This window comes from Corvus moneduloides, chromosome 1, assembly GCF_009650955.1.
Source record: "Corvus moneduloides isolate bCorMon1 chromosome 1, bCorMon1.pri, whole genome shotgun sequence".
In the NCBI taxonomy this organism is placed as follows: Eukaryota; Metazoa; Chordata; class Aves; order Passeriformes; family Corvidae; genus Corvus; species Corvus moneduloides.
In genome coordinates this window covers 161,050,425-161,074,369 of record NC_045476.1, presented here as the reverse complement: position 1 = coordinate 161,074,369, position 23,945 = coordinate 161,050,425, and the positions used below count along the sequence as shown (strand labels likewise).

The 23,945-nt window shown below is 41.3% G+C and overlaps 1 protein-coding gene across 2 annotated transcripts in view; it reads left to right on the top strand.

Annotated features, from left to right (window-relative positions):
- The first annotated feature begins 5,599 nt into the window (after positions 1-5,599).
- FAM135B (family with sequence similarity 135 member B) overlaps positions 5,600-23,945 on the top strand; it is a 271,218-nt gene continuing 252,872 nt past the window's right edge. The window contains exon 1 of one of the 2 annotated variants that reach the window (XM_032134040.1): positions 5,600-5,776. The gene's annotated coding sequence lies outside the window, so the exon portion shown is untranslated. Of the gene's footprint in view, positions 5,777-11,834; positions 11,879-23,945 lie in introns of those variants that run through there. The other variant, XM_032134030.1, reaches the window with a different exon arrangement.

Sequence of the window (23,945 nt, the reverse complement as noted above, 5' to 3'; positions counted from 1 at the left end):
TTTTTCATCAAACATTAAGACTTTTCAGGAGAATGTCCTACCTACAACTGTTATGGCTTACACATATATAGTATCTTGTAGTCTTGTTAATGGGAGTAAAAACTGAGCAACAAAGTTCCCATGGCAGAGAACCAGGGGACTCAGGATTCATGATGGACTCTTTAACTTTACAGTTTCTACTTGTCTGGTCTTCTTCTTATCCCAAATGACCGCCCCTGTGGAAAAGGTGACAAACCAGGCAATGTCCCAGCTGAACCCACAAGTTCAGCTGTCATCTGTTTAAGCTCATGCTCCAGTGTACCACCACAGAATCATAGAGGGGCTTGGGTTGAAAGGGACTGTAAAGATCGCCTTGTTCCAACCCCCTGCCATGGGCATGGACAACTTAACACTAGACCAGGCTGGTAAGAACCTCATCCAACCTGAGCACTTCCAGGGGTGAGGCATCCACAGCTTTTTTGGGCAGCCTGTGCCACAGCCTCACCACTCTCACCCGATTTGAAGACCCCTGTATGAAGCACCTTTTTCGGCCACAACCTCTCCTCTCGGAGAGAGATGCTGATCTAATCCTATGTCTGGACTGCACATAAACTGCAGAACAAAGAGAAGTGAATGCATGACATCAAGGAGCTGTTAAAGTGATGGTACTGAGCTGGCTGGTGATCTTTTCCTCAGTAGCCTAATGACTGACAACAAGTTGCAGCTGTTCGTCAACATTTACAGGTGAGACCTCAGTGCAAAACATCTGAAGGATTTCCTCCAGGTACAGTAATTAGAGCACAATTAGAGCCATTTACAGAGGAAACATATACTGTTCTCTCCTTGGGAACGTGGAGATCTCTCCTCCCTGTGCTACAGCTCAGCTGCATCTGTCAGTGCAGGGGCTAGGCTTCTCATTGCATTTCTTTCCTATTTCTGACTAATTGTTTAAGACCTCTGCTGCACAGAGAAAATAGAAACATAAAAAATCTGGAAACATGAGATTGGCATCTCTCAGTCACTCCCCTTGCCAGGTGCTGAGCCTTTCCTTTTGCTCTGTGTCTATAGGGAAGAGGCAGCAAGTTTTCCATCTGTGCTAGCTTTAGGCCTCGTTAAATCATTTGAGGTCACTGTTTCCTGTATATATAATGAGTTTCCAAAGGAAATCCCATTAACAGTGTTAGCAGCTAAAACTAGAGGACCTCTTCCATCTCACCAAGTAAAGCCTCCTAGAACTAAATTTTTCTGCTCTGGAGGTAGATTTCTAATCCAATCTCCATCTGGAGAAGACATCTTCTATGTTTTATGTGTTGCTTTGGTCTTCATAATGGAGGAGATGGGTGTTTTAATAGTCAAAAAACCTTCATCTTCAGCCTGATAAAATTGCCATACTTCCAGCTGGGGAAGACCAGAAATATTCCTGGTGTTGGTGAAGAGGGTGAAAATCACCCTGTGTTTTCATTTGCACTATAAGCACTCTCTTGCTTGAGGGTATTGGTCCTACACCATTCTGTTGATGACATTTGCTAAATCCCTTTGAGTGCTCAGCGATAACAGCAGCTCTCTCAGCACCAAGAGTAGCCTGGGAGTTTTGTTGGGTGCCTTTTGATGATTAAATGGCTTTCAGTGTAAAAATGATCCTTTTTATTGACGTTTTCCTCACCTCAAATGTAAGGCAAAAACTTTCTGGAATATACTTCAGGGCAGCCTGGTACAGATTGCTCTTGCCCTTATCTAATTTTCACTTGACAAATTGTCTCAGATTTTCATTTTCCCTCAACCTTACCTTCCCTTCACTTAAACTGCCTAAGTCTCTTTATGCTTCCTCTCCATTTCATCCCTTGCAGGCCTTTTACCACCTGTGCTATGGATGATGCTTTATTTCAAGCTATTTTAAAACTTCACTCCTTCAGTTTCTTCAACTCTGAGCAAAACACTAGCATGCAGACATCATTAGCAAGATTAGATCAAAACTATCCTTTCATAAGGGGATGTTGCAGACAGAAGCATTCAGCTCCCTACATTTTTCAAAACAGGTACTACTTGAACATCAGAAGAGGAAGTTATATAAGGTGTTTTCCTTCTCCAACATGTTGCTTTTTCAAATATATAGCCCTGGCAGGCATGCTAAACAACGTGCACAGAACAGTATTGATTAGCATGTCATTAGTTTCACAAGCAGAGCCTGGGACTGCGGGTATGCTGTGAGTAAGCCCGGAGATGCTAATGACAGCTGTGAGCAGAATGAAGATGAAGATGGACCCTGCTCAAACATCAGCTCTCAGCAGCAGCAGTGGAACAGTTCAGATGTACAGCTGGTTATGAATGGGAGCCTGTACTTAATAGGACACACTGTGGCAGCCTGATTAAAATCTGTGCTGATCTGGAGCAGCCCCACTGAATTTAATGTACATGGAATCATAGAATCATTTAGATTGAAAAGGACCTTTAAGATCATTCAGTCCAACTATTGACCCAGCACTGCCAATTCAAACACTAAACCATGTCCCCAAGGACCACATCTATACATCTTGTAAATATCTCAAGGGTTGGCGATTCCACTATTTCCTTGGACAGCTTGTTCCAGTGCTTGACAACCTTTTTGGTCAAGAAATTTTTCCTAATATTCGATCTAAACCTCCCCTGGTGCAACTTGAGGCTGTTTCCTCTTGTCCTATTGATTGTTATTTGGGATAAGAGGCCAACCCCCACCTGTCTCCAGCCTCCTTTCAGGTAGTTTGAGAAAGCAAGAAAGTCCATCCTGAGCCTGTTTTTCTCCAGAGTAAACACCCTCAGCTCCCTCAGCTGCTCCTCATCAGACTTGTGCTCCAGACCCTTCCCCAGCTCTGTTGCCCTTCTTTGGTGTCACCTGAGATTGTTTGGTTGAAGGAGCTCTTTCCCAATCTCACCGTCTTCTCTCTCCTCACCCTCCCCTGTGCTTGGCTCTTGTAGGGCAGGTCTTCTCCTAACCAGATTAGATGCTCTATCTTCACTTCTGCTTTGAAATTTTCTGTAACAGGGAAGACCAGAATGCTGGAGTAAATAGGACTCAGCAGAGAACATTTATTAGACCAGGGAATAAGGCTGAATCAAAGAAAGAGAGTGGACCTGAGAAAAGACATGTCCCTTTGTTCTCCCCAGCCACAATCCTCCTCTCCAAATCTGCACACAGATTAAGGAGGTTAACACAGAGGAAGAAACAGAAAACAGAAAGTAACACTCCAAGGAAGTAGTAATTTTTGCTTTTTCCATGATGACAACTCAGACTAAAATATTTCAGGGATATCTACAGTGAAAATGATGGTGTTATTTCAGGTTTAGCCAAAGATGGCAACTATTTGTTGTGGTCTTTTGCACTAATTCCATGGCAATTCATCTTCCTGAGAGGCGGTGACAAGCCCTGCTCTGCTGCGGGGCGCTTACAGCACGTCAGCTGTCATGACAGGGGAAATGTATGCTTCCTACCTATCATTTAAGAAAAAACCAAAAAAAGGTGATAATTAGGTCTCTTTAGGAGGTCTGGGTGAACATCAGGTACCTTGTACACAGGCCGCTGGGAAGTTTTTATTAGGAACAGATTTAGTTCATGACTAATCTGAACCATACTTAAACCATGACCTCACTTATTCATTAATTTTTATCTCAATAGGATGCATTGGCATGAGGAAAATCATCCGTGTGCTATTTCTTCACATCACTTGTTTATATCTGCAATTATCTTTTATCATGGAAAGTATCAGCCTACAAACAAAAATTGTAGACCTTGAAAGAAACCCCAGCTGTAAATCTGAGTCTTGTGGGGCCATAGCGCTTTGCTTCCCCTGGAAGCACTTCTTTCCCTTTTTGGTGTAATCATGCAGGAAGTTTAACATGAAAACCAACAAAGGAAATCCTTATTGATTTATTCAACACTATAAAGGTGTAACAGCAAGCAAGAAGATATCCCCGAAGTGCCTTTTAAAGATGTACTCTGCATAGCAAATGGATTTTAAAGTGAAACTGTGGAAAAAATAATTAATTCAAAGTTTGTTCATGATACCTGAAATAGAAATACATAAAAGAAGAGAAAGTGGGAAAAAAAAGTTTATGCAGGCATTCCAGTGTAAGAGCTTCCTGAGCTTCCTGCTGTGGAGAAAAGGAAGAAATCAGAAATGGTAATATCCACAATCCAGAGTAGAATTTTATGATGGTTCATGAATTTACAGAAGTTTATATCCTTAAATCTCAACTGTAAAAATTAATGACTCATTTAAAAGTCCAGATTCATACTTCTGGATTTCAGATACTTACCTGAAACCACTGCACATGTCTGTTTGGCAAATGTTTCTTCTATAGAGAGACAGAATCTTTAGAGTAATTTATCCCATCCTGAGGTCTGGAGGACCCTGGCTTTCCTCACTTGCTACACAGGCTCCTTAGAGAGAGAACAGATCCATGTTTTTCTGCTTGTTAGATAGAGTCTGGACCTCGGTATTACTCTGGGTAGTATTTTTAAGAGTTCACATATTAATCCCAGATATAAAGACATTGGTTGTGGACTGGAAGTATTCATCTGATAAGGTGAAGTTTGTTTTTTTCAAGCCTTGATGTAAAAGTTACTCAAATAGCTCACATAGATCCTGTCAGATTCTCAAAATCACATATTTTCTAATGCAAATGGAGTCACTGGAGCAACTTATAAAGGGAAAAAAAAACCATAATGAGAGTGGTAACCTTTCAAATAAAACATTTAGCTTTATCTATTTGCTTTGGTTCATGGTAAGAACAGGAGAGTTAGAAAAGTAGTGATTATGAACCCCTGTGTGATTACAACTCTACCATTGTTTAAATGCGATGCGATGGCACCTGGGCATAGCAGCACTGAGGAGCAGCAAAGCTGGATCCCTACTCTGGCAGCATCCTGCTCATCATGTCAGAGCAAGAGGTGGATGCCATCACTTGCAGGAAAGCTGGGAGCAGCACTGTACTTCCCTTACTGCCTTAGTGTTAAGTGGAGGAACGGCAGCAGAAATTGGTTTGGTTTTGAGATGTTAAAGAGACAGTTAAATGGGATGAGGCATAAATTATCAGTCTGCTTAAAAGATCTTGTTTCTGGTGTGTAGAGGAAGATTAAATGATCAAAGGGAGCTCAGTGAGAGGAGTGTGCCCAGATTAGCTGCAACCAGGTGAATGTGCAAAAGGAAACCTGTGGTAGCCAAAGAGCAGAAATGAGATGAAGAGAGGGAGGTTTTCACCTGTGTGCACAGCCAAGGGTGTGGAAATACCATTTGAGAGGGTTTTGTTAAAGAAAGAACATATTTAGAAGGAAGAATTTCTCTCCTGGCTAAAATTAAAAGGTAACAACCCTAAGTAGCAACCAGCTGAGCGCAGTTCTACGTCAGAGGCAGGATGGAAAGAACGATCTGATCAACATTGGACCATAAGTTTAGCTGGGATCATTATGAAAAATGAATGATAATCAGCCTTGTGGGATAAAACCTCAGTAAAGCATGCTTCTTAACACCATATCCAGCTTTCCTGGTGCACAGCTGAGAAGCTGCTTTCATTCCCACTTTCCCAGGACAGTCACATGGAATAACAAGCCAGTAAATACCACATAAATACTGCCAAATGGGCAGTAGCATAAGGTTGCTCTTCATGATAGAACAGTATTTTCACTCTCCTCGGATATAAGGCAACTAGTGTAGAGATGTATTTCTGTTAACAGCATATAGCTACTTGAAATAAACCACAAAGGCAGAGGGACCAGCTCTGGAAAACTAGTGATGGACAGAGACAAGGGAACAGAAGGACTTTGGTGAGTAAACCTTGCTACCTGCTTGCTTTGGTGTGCCTGCTCAGTAAATCTCTGCTTAGCTCCCTTACTCTGGAAGTACCAAGGTTGCAGATACTGAGTTGCAGGAGGTAAATTACTAAGGCAGTCCCTACTCTTCTCTTGAATGTGTTTAGAAGCATCCCAGTTTTGTAAATCCTGATTTACTTATATGTTTAACAAAATCAACAGTCTCTCAGGGTGATCATCTCTCTATATCTCTCAGTCTGGTAGAAAGGCTTGGAGTATCCCTTACAAAAATGTCCTGGAACATGACATATAGAGATGTTATAACATCCTTTCATCCAACACATCAGTAGCTAGAGCACTCACAGAGGTTTGGGAGATTTAACTCCTTCTTCTGCCTAAAGGAAACATAGAATCAGAACTCCAAATCTGAGGAAAAGAGCTTAAGCACCTGCTATTGCTCACAAAAGCACTGTGGAGTAGCTCCCCTTCTGTAGTTTACTGAAGCAGTTTCACTTTGATTTAAATAGTGATCAATTCTTTATGTTAAAAGAGAGTGAGTGTGATTGTTTTGCTTAATGGTAAATCTCCCCTTGGGACGAAGAAGGGAAAACCTTTCCATCCTATGTTTCACTGAGCACCTAAGGGAGAAGATATAAATTAATGAAGTGTTGGGGGCAGGTGGACTGAAGTTCTGTGTAGTCACTGGGTTCACATAATGTTTTTTTAGGCTCTCTATTCCCAAATACTCCAACATGAGGTGCACACTACTTCCAAAGCTACTCTTAGTATTTCATGGAACAAAACCCTTTAGGCAGATTGAGGCAAGGAGATGTGGATTAAGATCAACAGAAGCAGGGCAAGGGAACTAATCTTGAGAGTCTGCCATGTGATTGTGAATAGTTTATTCATTGAGTTTTTGAATGAAAGACATCACTGTGACTGCTCCAGCTGTGCTTTGTAAGGAGCCTGGAAACAAAATACAGTTATGAAGTGCTTATGTTTCCCTTGTGTTTTCCCCATGAAAACCTCTTTGGTAACAATGGAAGATGAATTGCTAACTTCTGTGTCCTCCCTGGGTTAGATATCCTTTAGACGTTCAGCTACTGATCCCTCAAAGCAAAAAGCTGTACACAGGATACACATGATGCAGTGAGTTAAGTGCCTGGAGCAACTCCTGTTATTTCTGGGGCATCATGGATAAAATAGGAGCCAAAGAAGGAATTTGCAACTTGTGATTTTGGGGGCTCTCATCCTGAAATCCTGTTGGCTCACAGTTGAGCATATGCAAGCACAGAGCACATTGTTGGGAATTATATGTATCTTATGTCCAACAAAATACAGGAATGTGTAGGTAGCTGAAAGGAAATACCTGGTCTGTTCAGCTCAACCCAGCACTCTGAACACCAGGAAAGGTCACATCAGTGTTGCCTTTAGATGAGTGTGCAGAAGGTTTCTGGCATGGATGCAGTTGCTCTGATACACGTGTGCGTAGGTACACATGGCTGCACCTGCAGTACCGAGGTACCAGTGCCTGAAGTCTTCACGTGCAAAAGAAAGGGATCAGAGCTGGTGTTATCTTGAGCTCCTGCAGGAGGAAGGAATCAGCTATTGGAAAATACTGCTGGATGAGGCTAGCAAGAGCTTCTAGTTAATAATGTGTTAGGCACATCTTAGCCATCAAAGATGGATCGTATGTAACTAATGATGGGTGAATCAGCTGCAGGGGACAATTTTAAAGAGAAAAAAACTGAAAAGGTACACAAGAGGAAGCCATGTGTGGTCCAAAAGTCATTCTGGAGTAATTCTACTGCTGCAGTGTAACCTGCTGCATTCCCCCACTCTGCAATGTCAGTGATAAAAATGCTTTTAGTTGTCTCTTGCTTGTTTCTGCTGTAGGCTCAACCCCACAAGATATGCAGGAGAAAATGACAAAATGGCAAAACTAATTAACCAGACCTAGTAAAGAAACATGCCACTTGAAAATAAAGTTTGATCTTTATAAAGTTTAATCCAATAGCAGCTAGAAAACTAATCTACTTAAAGTTCAAGAACTAAAGTTAGATGTGTTCAACTTTGTGCATTTCACTGGGGTTGCTAATTTTTGCAGTAACAAAGTTGCATGAATTTTTTTTTTTTTTTTGTCTTAGCAGGAAATGAGTTTTAGCTCTACCTTTGGGCATACAATTGATTTCTCACCATACTGGTGTTCCTATCAACCTGTGCTAATTGGCACCCTAAGAAGTCAAATTAAAGAGGGAGGAGGTTTATTCTGTCATGCCTGGGAGCAGTTTCCCCAGAATCAGACCAGACCCTGCTGGCAGAGCAGCACGATCGAGGCAGGATGTACCGTGCCTGTGCTGTACCCGTTCTGAAGAGCTACAAGGTGGGTCCTCAGGGAGCCAGTATATTAATTTGCCCTGCCCTAAAAGGATTTCAATCTGTTTCAAGGTATTATTGATCTGAATGTTAAAGTCATTAGCTACAGCATTTAGCTGAGGATATGAAGAAGTACATTGAGGTTAACACCACCAGGTCATAGATACATGTGAGACAGAAACCACTTCTGGAGTTCCCATGAATTGATCCAAAAAAAGATACTATCTCTGCATTGAGTACTTGGTTCCCACACGTCACACTTGTTCTATATACAGTCATGTCTCCATGGTAAGCTGCTTTGAATTTTTTTTTTTTTTTTTACCAAGTCAGTAGCACGCTAATGGGAAACCAAGCAGGTGAGAAGTTTTGAAGAGAAGCTATTTTGAAGAGAAGCTAGAAATTCTTATGTCTGAGAGGCCAGCGGGAAACAACTGGATATAGTTTATCTTTTATTCTGGGCTTTGGGCTGACAAATAGTCATATACTATTGCTCATGGAAATATATTTTGAAGTAATGAGTAGCAATGTGTCCTGAGAACGTGCAGCTCTTGGATACTCTGAGCACAGGGACAGCATGGTTTGGAGCTCAACAATTCCAATTAGCTCAAGAGAAGAAGAGGCCCTGCCCCATTCATTTGAAACCATGGGGTAGGATGGAAATGTTACAATTAACAATTGAAAGATGTGAATATTTGTCTCTGTGAGCTAGGACTCATCCAGAGCCTGTAATATTTGGAAAGTCTCTTAAGCCCTACAGATGAGATTTAGTATCCTTTCTTAATATTTTGACAGGATGAATTATTTTAATTAAAAATTTTAATCATCAATAAAAATAACTGTGGATGCTTCTGATATCTATGTAGATGTTCTGTCTAATTTAAAATTATGCCATTTTTTTGCCTCATCCCCATCCTGTAGCAATTAATTACAGTTTAATCACATGGGTGAATTAAAAATGACATTCCTTTGATCTGCCTTTCATTCCTCACCTCTTAATTTCTTTGAACAACTATCTGGACTCATGAGAAAGGAAGAATCTTCTCCAGAGCTTTCATTATCCTATATTATTTTACCACATCCAGTCCCAGCCATCTGCTTTCTTAAATACAAAATTGCAGCCTTTCAGGGGTTAGAATTTAGAGTAGTCTGCAATGTCCTTTGAAAAAAATGGATCACTCACACTTGGAATCTCTTTTCCCATGAACAAAAACTGCTGTTATATTCATTGGTGAGCTACTGCACGTATTTGCATGCTGCTTTACTTTAATCTTCATGTTTCTCACTCGTCTGGGTCGTTTGGTTGGAAGGGATTTAGGTGCTGAGTTACAGCAACACTGAGGCTGAGATTCTCTCTGATTTAGACGTTGGCTCTCATTGCCTAAACTGCTCATCACAATTTGCTATACCTCAGGCTTCTCCAGATGCAGAAATGGGAGTGTGCTGGTTATTTGTTTTTGTGCATAGGGACCTTCCCTGACAGAGACCTCCACTCCATAGCAGTGCCCACAACAAAATCAATGAAAAACCTTAAACAGAGCAAATGATTTAACTGTTTCTCTCCTTCCTGGCTCTGCTCCCATATGACTGAGAAAACCTTAAATAAAGCCCATGACCCAGGAATTACTTTTAAAGCAAATGTTAAATCCATCACTTAATTCACACACACACCTGGAAGTGCTCAAGGCCTGGCTGGATGGAGCTCTGAGCAACCTGGTCTAATGAAAGTTGTCCCTGCCCATGGCAGGGAGGCTGGAATGAGGTGATCTTTAATGTCCTTTCAAACCCAAACCATTCTGTGAGTCTGTGATTCAAGTTCTATTATATAGCTGAAGGTTTGAAACTATGTAGGAATAGTGCCAATAAAAGGATGCTGTTCTGGGTTAGAGTATTGAGCTGTCACCAGCTGATTTGGGACTGTGAGTGGAGTTACTGTGGTCCTGCAGCTGTGGGATACAGAGCACCCATGATGTGCTTTCTTTTGAAAGCAGATAGTGTGGGTCTGGGCTGTGCCTGCTGAAGGATCAAGAACAGGAGAAGGAAACTGCATGGCTGCTTTCCTAAAACAGGAGAGCTCATCCACGCTCTTTCCCAGGTCTCATGTTAGATGGAGAGCCATGCTTCAGCCCTCAATTATGGAGCTATGAAGAATAGGATGTGCAAATACACTAAGACAATTGGGAGTCTGAGACCTTGCTTAATGAAATTAGGGTAGAGATAACTGCCTATAAATATACTTGGAAGAAAAGAAAGGTAGCACCACAGAGGGAACAGAGGTATTTAAGCTAGGTAGTAACACACATTAGTAAATAAATGTTGGAAGTTAGAAGGATGGGGTTTTGATTTCTTTTTAAACCAGTGAAAGTACACACAGGTAACCCTCTCTGAAATTACTCAGAAGAGCATAGTAATGAAGAAATTAAATCCTGCAGAGGGATAAAAATTGACTGATTCATCTTCTCTGTCCTTCTGTTTGTTAAAAAGAAAAAAAAAACACAGAACAAACAAAAAAAAACCCCAAACCAATCTGCTTCTATGTGACTGCAACTTGAAAAGCTAGGACAGGGATAATGAGGAGGGGCCAGGAAATTGTTTCAGGAGCAAAAATAGAAGAGCTAAAGGTTAAAAAAAAAAAAAAAAAAAAAGTTTGAAATACGTTTCTTTGGAAATATGACCTGCCCTCACAGCAGGGAACAGAAAGGAAAAGCTCAGCACCTGAGATTGGAAAATGCAGGAGAAACACAACAAATGGCAAGTCCTGACACGAGGCACTTGTGTGGTTCTGTGAAGAGAGGGCAAGAGGAAAAGTCACATTGCCCGGGAGCAGAGCAGCTGATACCATCGGTGTTTGCACATCACCTCATTAACACCAGCAGGTTCTTGCCAGGTGCTGTCTTGTTTCAGGGCTGGAGAGAAGGGCTGGATGCAGCCCTGTCACCACAGTGATATTTTTTCTGTAAACAGATTTCTGAATTAGAAAGGACTTCAGCTGGCAAAAGGTATCACATCTCTTTGATTTCAGGAAACACAGCAGCTCTCCTGATCCAGGTGCAACAAGCAGCTCTAATGCTCGTTTTATTCCCCAAAACCGCTGCACATTGTTGAAAATGCAAAAAATATTATAAAATACACTAAAATCTCAGTGTACTGTTTTATTGTTGGTTTTTTGGTTTTTTTTTGCTTTTCCAGAGGAATGAATCACTTATAGCTCCAACTTCAGATGTTAGACTTTCAGTTTCTCAAATATCAGGTCTGACACATAAACAGAAAGCAGAATAGTTCTTTTCCACATAAGAGAAAGAAGAAAAAAAACCCCAACAAACACACCTGAATGCCATTTTTCCAGATCTAACTCAGGCTGATAGTCACGGTGGTCATTTATATGTTTTACCAGAATCTTATTATTGCAAAATGTAGTTATCTCAAAACAAAATTCTATTCAGCGCTATCCCCATTGTTCATTTCAGAAGAAGAAGCAAAACAAATCCAAGCTTCAGTATGATACACATAAATTAAATGCTTTGACATGAGCCAGCACCTGCAGCAGGACGAGCTCACCTAATGCTGCCAGTGATGCTGTGGGTGTAAATGAATATGTATGCACATGTTTGGGATCTTAGTCTTTCCCACCACTTAACATAATCTAGATTGTGGTGGAGCTTCTCCTATAAACACTCTGCCTCCTAAGGCACGTATTTTTATTTTTAAGAGATGCCACCCAGAAGAGCAAGCTTGCTGAAACTGGTAAGTTATTTGAACTAGGAAAGCATGAAGATAGAGAAAAACAGATTTAGAAAGGAAAAAGAAAAAGTTATTTTGCATTAGAATAGGATAAAGGGATAAAGTAAGGGTTGAAAATAGATGTTGCAGATCAATATTGTTCTCTGTGCAAGGAGACACCTCAAATCTCCAAGCTGTCTGTCAGTCTTGACGTTAGCTCATTATTGTGCAAAATTTTGGTTATTGTCTTCCTGTAATTGAAATGCATTGAAGACTCCTCTTTGAGTGAGGTGTCAAGATCAGCTGTCAAAAGCTGACAAAAAGGAGGTGAAATACCACATAATCAGTAACTTCATTAATGTATTGTCTTCCCGTGATGATGGCATTGTGTTCTCACCATCCTATTGTTTAATTGTCTAGTTGAGACAAAGGTAACAGTGTAAGAGATTAACTGATAAATAAGGGTTTTATGGAACTTCCAAAATATTATTTCTTTTGTATTGCATGTGGAAATTGTGATGTTAGTCTGAGCTTTCCTTGAGGACCTTGGTATATTAGTATCCATAATGAGGCATGATGTAATAAAGCCTTGTTGAAACAAATTATTCAAACAAAATGGAAAGAGTAATCTGTTTGTTTATTTGCTGATTCCCTGCTTGACTTTCCAGCTCAGTGGCTTGTGTAAAGTTGCCCTGTAAGTTATGGGTTTATACACAGTTGTATTATGCTAATCATAGAAATGGAATTAGACTTTCTAATATGAGACTATTCAGATTTGTTTGGGGTTTTTTTCCCCTCTTCCTGGGAAAATTATCTATGTGTCTGCTGCTTCTGGAGCAGCAAAAGTTATTCCAGAGAGTAGCTGGAAAAGGAGGATTTCTGTAGTGGTAGATTGTAGTGAAGAGCTAAGGGAGGAATAATGATGCAGTCTGTGGAAGGGTAGGTTGTATGTCTTGGTGGTTGAGGTTTTTTTAGGGTGTTTTTGTATGGCTCATTAGAATTTCCTGGAGTCATGCTGGGAGAGCCATGGCAGAATCATTTCCAGAAGGAACAGAACTGTGGGCAGGTACTCGGATGGTTGTACAGGCTGGTTGTGTCAGCAGTGCTCACAGAGGAACAGGATGTGGGCAGAGGGATGGGTGGCATCCGAAACAGACCATTAAAATGTTTTTATTGTGGAGGGGTGTCCCACAAGAGAGAGATGACCAACTCTCCTCCCAGGGAAAGCATCTTCTCACCTTCCCCTGCAGCAGAATGACTAAACTTAACATCCTGTTTGACTCACCTGAAGTCTTGGCCTCTGTGGAGCTTTTGCTTACCCTTTATCTGGCTTGGCTGGAGTTTAATGGTTCACTCATTATGGGTGAGCTCCTTGCTGCTGTGAACTCAGGTAACTTTTTCCACAGACCCTTCAATGTGCATAGCTCTTGTTTGCTGGACTTGGTACACACCCTTCTAATCAAAGGCAATGTCAGGGAGAACTTGCTGGAGTGTCTGTGGTGGTTTAAACACAGTGAAATGTGTGTGAAAGGAGAGACTTCAAAGGATGTTTGAACTGATGAATGTTTTGAGTGTTTACTGATGTTATACATCAGAGAAACTGCCAGAGATGGAGGGGCATGGTAAGAGCTACTGAAGGAAGATAGAAGGTTCTGGGTGCCCTCCTGGGTGTTTGGAATGTCCATTAGTGAGCTGGGATGCTCTGGCATCTAATCTTCTAATCTTGCCTTGCTCTTTTTAACTCTCCTCTGGAGATCAGACCTTCACTGATAAGGTATTCTTTAGCCCTGCCATCTCTCTTGCTGATATTTATTTACAGATTCATTAAGTACTATTTTCCATAGTTAGCTTGATTGGGGACTGCTCAGCTCTGATAGAAGATTATATTAAAGCTTATATAATCCCTGCCTGGCTTATTTGTTTGCAGGATAATTCTCCAGTCATGTTAATGTAATAAGACATCTTTTAATATTCCGCTCCTCCTGTGTTTCTGTGATCCTAGTGGAAGGCTCTGCTGGGAAACTTGGCCAACCTGTGGGAAAAGAGACTGCTTCAAGCTCCAGATTCTTGCACTTGTTTCAGACTCTCTGCAATTTCCCTGTAACACTGAAATCAGTGGAATGGACCCTGATATTGGAAAGGTCCGGGCGCTTCCTAGAGATGGGATCTACATTAAGCACTTGGATAATTTTGGTTATTGCTTATTTTTATTCATGATATGTACTAGATAAGATTTATGTGATGAAATCCTGTCATCTGAAGACTATTTATTGACTCTGGTAGTGGCAGATAGCATTAGCTCTCAGGCCCCTCACTTGGGGGTTGATTGTTCTGTGAGTTATTCACACAGAGCTGGATATGACACAAGAGCTGTAGGGGCTCTGATCTCCTCTGGAGTAACAGCTGGAGGCCAGCAGGGAAGCCTGGTGCATCTTCAGTGGCATCAGACATCTTCATGTAGGCAGGTGTACCCTGCCATGGGTGAGAACCCCTCTGATGTAAAAGCACTCCCTCTTTTGCCATAGAAGAATCTTGTATTAAAGCAAATTCTATCTAAATTCAGTAGCTTATATTTGAGATTGCATGCACTGTGAAGAACAGTGCTTCTGATGGCACTGTTGTGGGGACTAAAAACCAACACAGCTCTTCTGGAAAAACAAAAATGTATTAAGATGTGAGGTTTTAATACCTTGACCAGAGTAAAATATGTACCAGTATTAAAAGGGGCTTACAAAAAGGAGGGAGAATGACTTTTTACACAGGCAGATAGTGATAGGACAAGGAAGGCTGGTTTTAAGAAGAGGAGAGATTCAGGTTAGGTATTAGGAGGAGGTTCTTTACTGTGAAGGTGGTGAGGCCCTGGCACAGGTTGCTCAGAGAAGCTGTGGCTGCCCCATCCCTGGAAGTGTTCAAGGCCAGGTTACATGGGACCCTGAGCAGCCTGATCTGGTGGCTGTCATCCCTGCTCCTGGCAGAGGTTTAAAACTAGATGATCCTTAAGGTTCTTTCCAACCCATACCATTCTATGATGATTCTATGATTCTGTGTTATTCGACATTTCTGTGCATGCCTTTTTAATTTAAAATAGCAAGCAATCGTATAATCAGAAGACTGTGTAAAATTCCTTTCTTATCTGAAGTTTCAGAAAAGAAAAAAAAAAACCCAAACACATGGAAAATAATATGAATAAGGTAGGGGAAGCAGCTGAAACCCTGTGGAGTTTGTTTGTTGGAAGGCTTTCCCCAGGCACTATACTTTTAGATGCTTTCTTGCATAAGCATCTTGTAATGCAAGGTTGGGCTGTGTTGTCATGGAGACTTTCAGGTTACCTCATCATTTTGCTAGAAAAGACAAATTTCAGAGTGGCTGTCATTGTACTAATTTAGTCACGGGACCTGACATCCCACTGATTCTATGCCTTCAGTCCTCGTCCTTGTTTACACTGAATCTTGTTTATGCCATTTCAGGCGTAAGAGTGGTTGCATATTCTTTTATGAAGCCGTCTTCATGTGAATTCACAGTGCACAGCACAATAAATTAGTGTGAAGAGGGATTTATGGACAGGCTGAGAAAAGCCTGCAGAAAGACTTCAGTCTGAGGAATGGAGAAATTTGCACTGCCATTGTCAGAAAGCTGGTGGACTGTTTGCTCTGTCAGGCGGCACTGACTACCCAGAGCCTGGGGAAAAATCATCCAGACACTGTATATGTGATGTCTAAGCTAAAACCTGGATAGCATCATTATTTGTGTCTGTGGTGACTCCAGGTTCAGTACTGTGACCAAAGGATCTCCTACTGACACTGGAAATGATGAATTTGAATGCATTCTGTTGCAAAGTGGTTTGTGTGTATTGGGCTTTTTCTGCTCTCTGCCTACCTCTCCTTCAGATGGGATTTATCCTGCAGTTACGTGGCAAAATGGATTTTACTCCTGGTGTCTGCAGGGTTGGCCTCAGGCAGCTGCCCACCTAAAAGGATTTAAGAGAAAATCAACATCTAACCGCCACAAGCAGCTTCCAAGCATGATTTTTGCTCTGACTTGCCTTTCCACTTTTCAACTCCCCTCACCTCAAGGTTGCTGTAACATCCACCCCAACCCTCATTTTTAGGAATTCATCAATCCTTCCTTGCTTCATCCCCAGCTTTCCCTCCTCCAGCTTCATGCCCCCTTCAAACCTTCATGATGCTCTTGCTTTCTCTCTCTCTCTCTCTCTCTCTCTCTGTTTTGCCTGTCATCTCCCTTCTCCAGGAAACCATGGAGGTTATCAGATGCTGCTGGTATTAGACAGGTATGAAGAATTTGCAGGGATGCCAGTCTCTATCTGTGCCCTTCCCTGGGAATTATATGTAGGTGGAGGTGACAAATGACATGAAGCCCTCACAAGGCTATTTCAGACAGACAATGTGGGAAGAAAATGGACCTCTGGTTGTCTGGGTTGTTGTGTCCTGTCTGCTGTCCCTCAGATTTATTTCACCTTTGTAGGATATAAAAATTACGTGAAACCTATTTCAGGCTGATGTCCTGAAAGGACTGTTTGTCCCTATGACTGCTGGGTTTTTTTTGTTTGGTTTTGTTTTTTGTTTGTTTGTTTGTTTTTGGTTTTTTTTTTTGGGTTGCTTTTTTGTTGCTGTTTCCTTGTTTCTTTTTTTTTCCTGTCCTCACCTAGAGGCAAATCAAAATGTTTCTGGACTGTTGTAAATTGTCAGTGCACATCCTCATCTCATTTTTCCACGTCAGTTGATCTCAGGACTATATAAGACACCCCTACCCTCCTGTTTCATGGAGCATAGGGATTACACTTTTTTTATATATACTTGATAAAACAAAAAAGTCTCTGCTTTGCCCTTCTGAATGATATTTTCTTCCATGTTAATCAATTAAGGGGGAACCAATAAAACCCTAACTGACTCTAGAGAGATAAAAGGTTCTCCAATGGTCAAAGGCCCTTCCCTTCCTTTTTTGTCTTCTAGTCTTCTCTTTCAAACATTTCCCCAAATGTTTAATCCTCCTTTGGATTTTTCCAGCATCCTAGACACACCATGATGTAAGAGGGGGGCTGGGTTCTTTGGTTGTGATTGCTGAGGTTGGAGCAACACCCAGATCTTCACTGTTCAGGGCTAAGGAAATAAGGAAAAATTTTGCCTGCTAAAGAGATGATACATTTTGTGAGTCTCCCTGTGGTTCCTTCTTAGCTTCAACCCCTGGTGCTGGATGCATTGGCAACGCTGAGGGAAACATCATCCTTAACATAAGGATCTAGGAAGACCCTGTCATTCTTGAATCTCGACTTGATAATCTCCCAGGAAATGACAAACTGCTATTAAGTCTTCTCAGATCTGCTGCTGGTATTCTCACACATAGTTTCCCACAGGTTTGAAATGGCACCAAATGCCTAGAGGAGGTCACCTCCCTGGGAAGGAGAGTCAGGTCTAAACTGTCAGACTGATTGCTTTTGTAGATCACCTTGACTTCTCCCAGCTTAAGTCAGCAGATACCTGTCAATTTACATTCCCTGGGAATAGATCCCAGAGAATGCCATGTTCTGCTGAACGGCCTCATCCCATTCATCTTTACATCAGGGTTCAGCTTCAAGAAATACAATGAGGTAGGAAGAGAAGTATTTGATATCTGTCCTGACTTGCAAGTGTGTTGTGCTCTGAGGTAGTGAGTTCCTACAGAGGATGGATCCCTGCATTTCTTCTCGAGAGTAACCAAAGAGCAATCCAATTACTATGTGCTCTCTCAGTAGTAGGATGCAAAAGCTTTTATGCCTTTATTTTATTTTTTTGGTGATTCTGCAGGGATTTTCTAGCAGAAAGTGTTTCCGTTGCTGCTTTGCTGTCACATGTCTAAAACAGTGGTTTTCCCAAAGCCAAAGAACCGGATATACATCAACAAGAGGAACCGTAATGACTGGTAATGGTCTCACTGCAAGAATCTAGGCAGATTATTGAAGGCCTTTTGACATGATACTGTTGAAAAAGGCATTCTGATTTTAAATGCTTTGAATTCAAACGTGTTGCCAGTCCTTTGTCCCACTAAAATGCTTCTAGGTCTCAGGAAAGCTAGGCTGGGCTAAGTGCTTGGTGGTTATTTTAAGCAATCTTCTGCATTTAGCAAGCTGCCATAAATCTTACTTAGAAATGCCAGCATACACGTTTGTAAAATACAGACACAAATAAGCAGGCTGCAGCTTTTAAGGAGTGACAGAAAAGCTACCTCATGTGGCTCTTTACCTGACCCTTAACACATTAACCAAATTATTCTACTAATGCAAGGTGTACTTATGGAATAGGCAGAGATATTTCATAACCCCTAACACCATTCCTCTGCAGGCAGAGATAAAACCCCCTTAAAATATATAAAATCCTGCAGTAATCTGTTTCTTTAAGAGATCTTTAAATCTCTTGTATGTGGTTATTGACTAGAATGTCCCTTTTGCCTGAAAAGAGCTTGGAAAGAGTGGATTAAATGATTTTGTTAATTGCCCACCCGGCTTGGCTCAGATGGGTGCATATGTACCAGTTATAGTTATTTGGCAGGTGTTCCTTTCGTCTCTGTTCTTTGGACTTCTTGTTCCCTGCTCTGTTAATCAAGGCTTATAGAAAAATGAATAAATAAAAGAAATGAGTATGATGCTTGAGCACTCTGTACCAGCACAGCAGTGTGGAAGGTACACAAGGAGCCCTCAAGAGCCCTGAACATCTGACCTCTCCTTCAGGTGCTGCTGAACTCCTTGCTAGATAGGAAAGCTGAGGTGGAGAAATTAGGACCACAGCAATTAAAGGATTATTTCACACTCAGAGTTATTTATCTAAATGCAGAATTTAGGTAACATTTAGGTGATCATACCTATGCAAAACTCATTAATTTGATGTATGCTCTACTTCAGAGCATGCCTACAAAGAATAGAAGTTCTTTTGCCACATTTTTAAAGACTGCGTGTCATAGTATGTGACAGAGAAGTGGCTTGGCTCATATGAGCAAAGAAGTCTGGCCTGGGCTGGGATTCAGAGCTGTCTCTTGAGCAGTGAACAGGAAACTGCTACCTAGCAGATTGCCAGCTCTGACTTCATGTCATGGAATACGGCAATCAAAGCTAAAGATACCAGCCAAAGATCCTTAGAAGCCCACTGTGAGCAGACACAAGTCCTGTGGCTCTCTTAAGCCACCTCTGCAAACTACTGAGTTACCAGAAACCTTGAGCAGAAGAAAGACAGGTTCAGGCATGTCTTGGGGTGACTTTATGATGTGTATTCCATATCGCTGTCCTATGCCTAGAAATTAATTTTTGTGCCTTTCTATGCCTTTAAACTGAGCCTGAGAGGGGGGAGGAAAAACTGAGCAAAACTTTTTCAAAGCAGTTTGCAGCTTGTTCAAGGTCACACAGAGATAGAGACTTTTTTTCAACTGCAGGAGGAGAGCGAGAGGGAAGGGAAGCACCTGGCTTGCTTTTCTTTCCAGCCAGCTTTTGGCAGTTTTTTCCTCAGCTCTTTTTCCTTCGGAGAGTCGAACTTTTGTTTTCCTGGGACTTCATTTTTTTTCCTTTTCTCTCTGCTGGATTGTTTCAACATCAGAATACATTGGGAGGACTTTCCAGCGAGGCCTTGGCCCTGGAGGTGGGCCCACCACCCTGTCCCAGCTCCAAGGAGGGGGAGAGAGAGACACTATGGAAGGACTCTGAAATTTTCCCAGGTTTCTCTCAGCAAAGTGAGAAGTTTTATTATTTAGCATCATTATCCCTTCTCCCATGTGTTTGTTAAATAAATAGTTTTTATCTCTTTCACTTTCCTTCAAGGAAAATTTATTTTTTCCTGAACCTGGTGGGGGAGGGGTGGTTATAGCCTGCCTTCTCTCAGAGGATATATTTCTAGATTTGGCCAAACCAGAACAAGGCAGGATTCGAAGAGTTAACTTCAGACACAAAGATTGTGATGAATGGGATGTGTGGATGAATCCCCAGATGAGTTCTGATTTTATTAGCCAGTGGTCTGAGACTTCACTATAGAGCACATGCAAGATCACAGTGTTGACTTCTGTCCTTTCCTTCCTTCTGTATTCCCAGGATGAACATATATCTGTAATTTACTGAGACAGGTGCTTTGCTGCCATAGATTATGGCAGCCCAAGGAAAGTCTTAGAATTGCATGTATAATACCAGCTTACATCTCCACAGCCAGCTCTGCCAGCTTGTGTGGGTGAGGGTTTGACCTTCTGTTTTGAGATGCCATTCTGGACGCCAGAACAGAACACCTGGGCACTGTGATCATCCTCAGCCTCTTCTGAGATGGAGAATAATCTTATACCCTCCTGTCCTTTGGTGAATGAAGCCAGCCAGACACTCTGGCTTCTGTCACCTGAAATCCTGGGAAGATTGCCATAACACACTCTGTTTCATCTTCCTTTCTAGCAGTCAGCTTTACTGCTGCCTGACATAGCACACAAGACACTTCAAAGTCAGACAGCTCTCAGGCAGTCACACTGGAGAAGTAGCAATGACATTTCTGTGGTCCCACTGATGCCCCTAACCTAATGATCAGTTTTTTGTGTGTCTACGTAAGTTGTTTTAAATATCTGATGCTATTATGAAACACCTACCTGCCAACCTCAGTGGGACATCATAAGGCTTAATTAAATGCTTGCAGTGTATTCTGCCATGCTGAGAGGCAAGGTACTGCAGAACGCAAAATATTATTACAAATAAAAAGTCTATCACAATCTGGAAAATGGATAAAAAAATAAAACCAGAGTCTAGTACAATCACTTTCTGTTGCGCTATGCAAGCACAGTGTAACTCATGAACTCGAAGAGATTCTCCCCAAAGGCAGGTCCTTCATTGATGTAAGAAGCTGTCTCACACAAAGCAAGTAAATTGTGAGTGTTAGACAGATACAGAGCCAGAAATTGGGAATAATTCTACTTTTGCTTTTTTTTTTTTTTGCGGTTTTTGGTTTTTTTTGTTTCAAATGCTTACCTTGCTGTGCTCAAGATCTGAGTGATCCTCTTAACCTCTCTCTCTAGCCAGGGCAGATAACTGAGTTCTTTTGCCACAATACCCCTGGCTGGTTAGACCTCTTTGTTTAGAGCAATATGAATTTTGACATAGGTTGTAACTAGAAAAGTTTAGGCTTTCAGTTGTATTTGTACACATCTAAATAGTCTGCGTCTGGAAACATGGATTCAGTCAGCCAACAATGCCGTAGAAGGATTTTGTATCTGAAGTGTTCCAGTATGTCAAAATATCTTCAAAAAAGGTGAAATCTGGCTCATGCTGAGACCCTGAAGCTATCCTTATCTCAGCCACTGAGTCTGAAAATGCCTTGCACAGAACTTGTCACCCAGGACATGAGGTGGACATCAGTATGCTGCTCAGATAGTCCTGGGGTTTTTTTCTGCTGATGGAGATCTTCAGTTGTTGTACATCATATCAGCAAAATGCTCAGCTTGCTAAGGATGAGACCCATGGATTCTGCTTGTTCATTCACTCTCCATGCTGTGACTTGTTTTGCATTTGATATCCTTCTCTGGGTAAAGCAACTGGCACTTATGTGTCACTAAGTGGTAGGCATAAAGAAAATCAGCTACGCTTGTCTCTGCTGTCACCAGAGGGGAGCAATCCTAAAGGCAAAAGAAGATAGTGTGAATCATAAGAAAATAAAATGCCCATCTCCTTCTGCACAGTCTCCAGGCATCATTTGTACTCCAGCACAATCACAGCCAGTGGGAAAACTCTAGATATTATTACCACTCTTGTTTTTATTAGCAACAATCTGAAATTAGAGCTGTAGGTAGTGCTATCTGTCACAGTGCTATCTGAGAACAAATTACAGGCATCATGATGGGACACCGGGGCAGATAAAGTGAGGATCATTTGAGGCATATCTCGTGTGCTCTTGCTGGGACAAGAAAGCTTGTTTTGATCTTTAATATCTTTCAGGTATAGAAGCCAACAGGTTCATGTTGCTCAGAAGGCATTAAATGAAACTTTTTCCTATAGCAGCAGTGGAAAGAGATAATGGCTAAAATGGTGGGGTGTGTTAGGGGTAAATAGACTTGGACTAGTTGGTAGAGTCGGAAAAGCATTAAGATATGATGTGTGATCAGTGATGCTGAGCTCCTGTTTGTCCGGCACAAACTTCCTTAAAGAGACTTGATTTGAATGGGGAAGCTTCCTGATGTTTACTGAAAACTGATCTTACTAAATTAATTTGATTGGGTTTTATCAGAACTTCAAAACATCTGCCACTGTTGGCTCTACCAGTACTTAGGAGTTTTATAGGACAATAAAGGCACAAAAGCAATTAATATATGCACTAATGCAGAAGCTGTAAATATTTTCAGTCCAGTCAAGGTAACTTAAATAGCACTTACAGCATTGCTCTTGGTGTTACTCCAAGAAGACAACTATAATTCATGTCAATAGGTGTTAAAAGCATCAGTGCTTTTGGAAGCATTTGGAATTATGATGATTTGTTCTTCTACCCTGGCCTTAATTTTCTGCTTTTTTCACTAGTATGCATAGTCTAATCCAGAGTACCCATCCTATAAAGTTGCAAATCTTGCAGGTACAATGCAGGCTGGGGGGGCTCGATAGCTCTGCTTGCTTCTCCCTGCTTTTTCTTCCTGTTCTATCTCCACTGTTGTCTTCATTTCTCCAGGGAGGAGGTGGGACTGGGACTGGGAATGATTTGCTATGGCAGCTGTGCCATGTCCTCACGCAGCCCCCACCTCTGCTTAGCCAAACACCCAGCCCCCAGTTAGAGTCAGCCCAAATCAGGTGAGCTGGAGGTACCTGCAGTTCTGTGCTTTCTGTTCCTCTGCCCTCATCTCCACTGATATCCAGCATCACCTGCTCATTTTGGAGGTGAGAAGAAAACAAAGTGTGGAAGAGAGTTAGTGTTCTGGGGAGAGGATGTAAATCAGGAGATGAACCTGCTGAGACAGAGATGGTGGGAGGAACTGGGATGGATGGACTTCAGACCGATAGAAGTAATGGACTGTTGGGGAGATTTTCTTTAAAAAAATTGGAAACCACTTTAAGAGTTTCTTTTTCCCACCTGGGATGTAGAAATATTCCAGTGGTGTGCACCATGAGTTTTTACCAAACAGAGATGAATCTTTTTGTGAAAAATGCATAAATAGAGTTATTTTTCTTCTGGTCTGAGTGTTTGTAAAAGCAATCTTTTTTGACAGGTGTAGTAAACCAAATTTTTAAGCTCTTTGAGTCCTTCACTTCAAACATTTGTTTCTAAATCTCTTTCCTCTTTATCTTTGTGTTCAATTCAGCCTGTTCACACACTAACTGAAGTATATTTTATAAAGAGATGGATCTTATAAAAATGTTTTCCATGGTGTGTTGTGCATCCTCAACTTGGGACTGAACTGAAACTTTAACCATTTCAAGAAAAATTTGAGAGTTATTCTTAAGAGTTCATCAGTAACAAAGACCAGCTAGTGGAGATGAAGGCAAACACATTGAAAAGGGACAGAAATCAATGAGCGCATAGATACCTGTGTTTGTCTGGGGGGGGATTTCTTTTAGAAATAGTAGCTGTAATCAAATGCTCTAATTTCAGAGTGGTCAACATAAAGTGTTAAAAATTATCAGAGCCAAATTATCCTGGGTTCTTTTTCTATCTATTTTTTTAGAGATTACATTTGAAAGATTTTTCCCTACAAATAAGTATTAAATATGCTACATGAGAACAGAATTTTCACTTCAGACCTCTGTTTCTATAGTTGGGTATTTTAAGAAAAATGGCAAATATTGTCAGATTCTAAAAGAATATAGATAATGTGTGATAATAGTACTGCAGTTTGTTTGAATGTCAAGAAAATAATTACTAAATAATGCTAAACTATATGTTTCATCAATGCCAGCTATTAATGATGCAGAGGAATAGCTCTCAATGAGAGTATGTGCATGTACAGCCATGTGCCCTGGAGACCAGCTGTGTCACAGTAATGACCAACACACGAGCTGTGCCTGTGGTGAGCTCAACCTGCATTTAAATAGTAATAGTTGCTACAAAGTTATCATGGTAGAAAAGCAAGTCAAAAGCTGAAAGCTTGGTTGAACATATGGATATGT